This window comes from Sarcophilus harrisii, chromosome 3 (assembly GCF_902635505.1).
Source record: "Sarcophilus harrisii chromosome 3, mSarHar1.11, whole genome shotgun sequence".
In the NCBI taxonomy this organism is placed as follows: Eukaryota; Metazoa; Chordata; class Mammalia; order Dasyuromorphia; family Dasyuridae; genus Sarcophilus; species Sarcophilus harrisii.
This window is the reverse complement of record NC_045428.1, coordinates 95,658,642-95,664,641: the sequence shown is the minus strand read 5'-3', so window position 1 is coordinate 95,664,641 and position 6,000 is coordinate 95,658,642.

Genomic DNA, 6,000 nt, shown 5'->3' with positions numbered 1-6,000 from the left:
TCAGATGGCCATAAAAGTCACAATAAAACAGACAACTCTTGTATATTTATGGTCTGGGAGCCACACACAAGACCCCTGTTGCAGTAATAATTAAAAACAACCACAACAAAAATTCTCAACTAAGGAGGCTAAGTCGAAAAACAAGGCATAAGAAATTCTGACCTTTTTGATCAGTCAAAAAATCCCATTAGTTGAATGATTGATTTTCTTCTTAAATTCTTTTTTTTTTTTATTTTTCTTCCTCAGCATTTATTTTTGTTCCCCTTTTTCTGTTCCTTTTGTGAAATAGCCTTAAATAGTTTGTCACCCCTGTATATTTAACTGAAAAGAGTGGGTCAAGAAAACAGGAGACCAAAGAAGCAACTTGATTTGGATTTCATTCTTAGCTAAGCTTCTTTAACCTTCACATTTTATCAGGTTGGATGTCAGGAATTATCCTGGTTTTTTTCAAAAAGAGAAAGATCTTGGTCTAAATTTTGCCATTTTTGCCAGTATGGTCACATTTTTTCTTAAGTAAACACAAACAGAATATTTTGATTCTTCCAAACAATAACCCCGAACAGTTTTTTGAAGTAGTCATTGGCATGACTTTGAGTGGACAAGGATGATATTGTGTGCATTGAGGTCATATATAATGTAGATGAGACTGGTAGAGATAGACATCTCTTAATTTATTCATTGTACCAATGTAATGCCAGCCACCCCCTGCTTTTATTATACCAATTTAATGCCAGCCATTTCCTGTTTTCATTAGACCATTGTAATGCTAGTCTCCTACTGTTCTCATTAGAGCAGGACTGTGTAATGGCAGCCACCTCATGTTTTCATTATAACAGAGCTGTATGGTGCCAGCTGACACTTGTTTAACTTCATTGAAGAGCATTTGACCAGAGAGGGTATTTTTCCTATGAAGTAGTGGCACGTGAGACAAAGGCCTCTTTGGGTTCTTGGAGAAATGATGGTGAGTGCTGCCATCATATAGTGAGCATTGACAGGAAAGACCTGACTGATCTTATTAACACCAAGAAAATTAGATACTGATGTAGATGGCAAGATTGTTCTAAGGAACATTTTAAAAGAAATTTTAACCATATAATGTGTGTATATATTTGTGCAAGCGCCAAAGTTGTTTTGTTTTCCTTTAATTCACTTAGGGTATATTTTCTATGAAAACTTTGAAATATAGTCTCCTTAGAACTGAAATAGCCTTTATTTCCATTTACCTTTAAGCCTTAATGTTGCACAGGACAATGTTTCTTAGAGTAGCCTGCTAGAGGGGAAAGTACTCTGGACTCAGAGGACTCCTATTGTTGTCAAATAACTTAATCTCCCAAGAGCTCAGATTCATCATCTAAAAATTATACAAGTTCATAAGTTAGCAATAAGGTTTTCTTGTTCTTTTTATTATGTATCCAAGGATATTAAATAATCAACAATATAAAAATGAAATGTATCTTTTTAAATGTCTAAAATCATTCCTTGAAAAAAGCGGAGAGGTGATATTTAAATGTAAGTTTGTTTCATGTTTTTCATCCCTTAAAAAGGAAATGTTATAGATTAAAAAAGAAAAAAGCTTTCTGTCATTCGCAGATTACTAAATTATTAGCATTTCTGAATAGGGTAATTGACATATGCGTATAAGTTTTGTTAAAATGATTAAAAACTGTTGAAAATCATAACCTGACAAGGTTCCCTGGGAAACAAAGACCTATCCATCTGTTAGGGAACTCTCTAAATGACTGCAATGAGTCACCTCTAAAATGATAGCTGTCACCCCAGGATTTGAACCTAGAAACAGAAAAAATATATATAACGAATATGATTCAGCTAAAAGGAAAAAAAAATCCCCACTTTTGATAACTTTCTGTGGATAGAAAGAGGTCTAAAGTTTATAGGGCACAGTTACCTACAAGTACAGATCTTGTCAAAACCAAGAAAAAGCAGTTCTTCATTTGGCATGATTTTCACATCTGATAAGCCATATCTTATCTTTTTATATATCATCATTTGTCTTTCACACTTCACCTCATGATGATAGAGTACATTAGTATCATTTCAGAAAATGTGAGGTACTGAATTTCAGCAACTTAAAAATAAAACACCACTAAAATGCTGGAATGAGCATTTTCTCTTTATGCAAAATCATGAGTGACCATTTTACCAATGAGCAACAAGGTTAATATTGGTAGAGCCTAGGAAAGAGTCTATCTTATTTGTTTTTTCTTTTTCTGATTTAACTGTCCCAATCTGATCTCCTCTATTCTTGTACACTAGAAAAAAGATGACAGGTGGACTCATAACATTCTTTGAGAAAAATGTGTGTTCCAGGATGCAAAGGAGCTATTAAGTAAGTAAATTAGATTGAATAATGGTGGCAAACCAGCAATTATATTGTTGTTGTGTTTTTGTTGTTTTGTTTTGTTTTTAATAGGAAGATTACAGAACAAATAAAATTGAACAAGTTTTCCATTTACATTTGGACTAATAATATGAATCACCAGTGGAAGGAAGAACAACCAGAGAGACTGTGATATGTATTACTGGAGCTAGTATAAGTTGTAAAATGCAGCTTTTAAAGACAAAAAGTGTTGCAAAAAGCACTCCTGGTCTGTTGGCAAGACTCAATATTAATTACAATTTATAATAACTTCAATTTTCATCAAATTATTATATATTAGGACATTCTATGCCAAATAAAATCCTTATTATGGACTGGGGATGGTGATTAATATTTGTGCTAGATTGCCAACATGCTTGCTTTTAACACTATCACTGTCACTCTTTCAATATATTATCATTATTATTATTATTATTAAAGCAGTGTCACTTCAAGGGTAAACTCATAAAGTATTTAAACTGCCTATCAGTGCCTATAGATGTATAAAACAATACATATAATCAAGAGACTCTTTTTTTTTTAACTTCCCCTAAGCTATCCCCTATCCCTCCTAATTTCACTTTAAAAAGCTATTCTGTGTTTTTGGTACTCAATAAATGATCATTATGATAATCACCAAAGGTAATATCTACATTTTATATTTAAGGAGCTAAGAGTATAAGAAGTCAAATGATTTGTTAATGTAAGGAAATAGCACATAATCATATAATTTTTCATGGACAACATTCTATTTACAATTCTCTTAATATTTCAGAAATTGTTTCTACATTTTCTCTAACGCTTGACTCTTGAGTCTCTCTTTCCAGTGAAAGGATTAAGATATAGTCTGCATTTTCTAATATTGTAAATAATTATTGGAATGTTCCTTTGCTGAGCTTGTCAAATTTTATATATGTATGTGTATACACATGTGTACATGTGTATACACATACACAACACAGACATGTATTATATACTGTGCAATGTACATATGTAAACAGATACACATGTATGTATATGCATACATGTGTATGTGTGCAGTGTATATTTATACATGTTGTGTTCTTATGCATGTATGTGTATATATAAAAATGTATGCTTATATATGTGCATTAAATGTATGTAATTTCACATAAAGATACATGTGTCTGTTAACACATTTTGTATTTAACATAATTTAAAGTAAATTAACATAATTTAAAGAATTGTCCCATGACTCCTCTAATAGCGGCAAAAAGTGAACAAACAAAACAAGAGCTAAGTGGGTTCATGGAAGCTATGCATACCAAGTGTAGACTGCTAATCAGAACATTTGGTATATATTTATTTCCATGCTTTCCTGGGATATAGGAATTTGGGATCATAAATTTAGGTCAAGGAAGGCTTTGGGGCAATCAAGTCTAACTTCTCCCTTTGTAAATGAGGAAAGTAAGACTCAGAGAGATTAAAAGATTTTCCAAATTCACACAACTAATTAGTGCACTGCCTTTGACCTTCTTGCAAGGATAGCATAGGAAGTATTGTTAAAAATGAGAATAATAAACTCCACATTCCATCTGCATTATTCTGTTTAGTTATAACGGATGATCCCCAAATATGTGATACTTGAAATTGAAGCCTGGAGAGAGGTAGAAAACAATTCAACATCATTTGAATATAGAGATATTTTGGAGAAAAATAGCACTAAAAGGTTGAAGCAACTCCTTCAGAGAGAAATGTATGAGTTTCTCAGTATTCATAGTAAAATAGAGAATGGGGCAGAAAATTAGGTTTATTCTAACAGAACAACTGTTAGAAAAACTGAGATATTTAGCAAGCAGTTGAACAACATCAATCAATATGCTTTACATCTCATAGTTGTGTAGAACTTGGTTTTCTAAATCTTAAAAGTAGTTGTTATCAGTGATGAATCATTGAGGTATTTATTTTTTGCCTTTTGAATTTACTTAGTAATCCTTGATAAATTATAACTTCTTTTAGAATAAAAGTGTCTATTATTTGGAGGGACAATTTAAACCCAAGGAAAAACATTGATTATTTTCTCAGTACATCCATTTTGAGAAATACATGTCATATAACACAAATTAAAAATGGCAACTTGAAGAGAGTTTCATAAAAGTTTCCACACAATTAATCTCTTTAAGAAAATACTATTTTTGCTGTGAAAACTGAGGAAAATAATTGAGGAAAATAAACTAACTCTGAAATTTGAAGACTAGAAAATTGCATCTTTTAATTCTGGATAGCACAGAATCTAATCATTACATATAACATGAGTGTTACCTGGAACTATTATTTTTAAACATAAAAATGAATAGAAGATGTTATTTTTTCTTCTGTGAAGTCTGCTATAAGCATCCTGGAAAGTGTACCTTAAAAGGCTTAAAGATGGTTCATTAACTTTCTGGTCTGTTTCTATGTGCACTGCTGATACTATCCTGACCTTTAAGAATTCAAGCTGCACATCTCCTGCACAGAATATTCTGTGTTATTGTCAAGGAAATCCAGCCTTTGGGTACTTATGACTGAAAATATATGATTTAGGTAATTTTCATATTTCACTGATGAGGAATAAAGCTGGGAGAGCAGTCCTGTGCATAAGTCTCTATAGCATATTCTGAGTGACTGGAGATCTAGGAACCTCTAGTTAATTAGCTACTACTATATAACAATGGACTCTCTACTAAATGGTTTTGATGTGCAAAGAACTACACTCATGAACAGTTTGAATTAAGAGTGCCATCTATATATACATAGAATCAATGATTGGATTGCTTTAAAAAAAATGGGCCTTTCCTTTAAAGAAGGTATTTAACCAAGTTATTTATATTATGCTTGAAGTTAGTGACTGCAAGAGACAAAAGTTAATGTTATATACAGTATGGGACAGTTGGCAGGACTATACTAAAATGATGTCTTTGGTTTTCAGATTATGCCAGTTTAATATAAAGTATAGCATATTAGGCTGTGTAAATCATGAAAGTTTTTTTTCTCGTTTCACTTTTATGATTTTGAATATCACTTTTCCTCTCAATGTGATACTTCTCTCATCTATAAAGTGAGGAGATTTAAATAAATAACCTCAAAGGTTGCTTCTAGCTATAAAACTTCTAAGAATATTTCAGAGGAGCTATGCAAATACTAACCAAAGTAACTTTTTTTTCCTGTTAGATGAAATCAAAGTCTTACCTGACATGCTAAAGATGTGTTGTAAAGTATAGACCTATTGTAAAAATTGTAAACTTATTGTAAAAATGAAAATATTTTCAAAATGCTACTAATTATACCTTAGCCATATTGATCTGATTATGATATGACTTGAAAAACTGTTTTCCTGTTAAAATGTTCCTTTCTTTTAGTGACTTTTCACCAGGAGATTACAAAGATTAATTCCCAAATCTGTCCATTTCTTTTTTAACTATATTAATTACTTTTAGATTGGCCTGAACAATGAAGCACATCTTTTATATGACAACCATAAGAGTGTGATTTTTGTCAGTTAAAAATGTGAACACTCAGGCTTGAGGTCACTAAAAAATAGTTTGTTTTTTCATTGATTTCTTTGAGATTTGACTTGTTGCGGAATCTATATTAGTTTATATTTCTCCAGCCCCATGGTTACT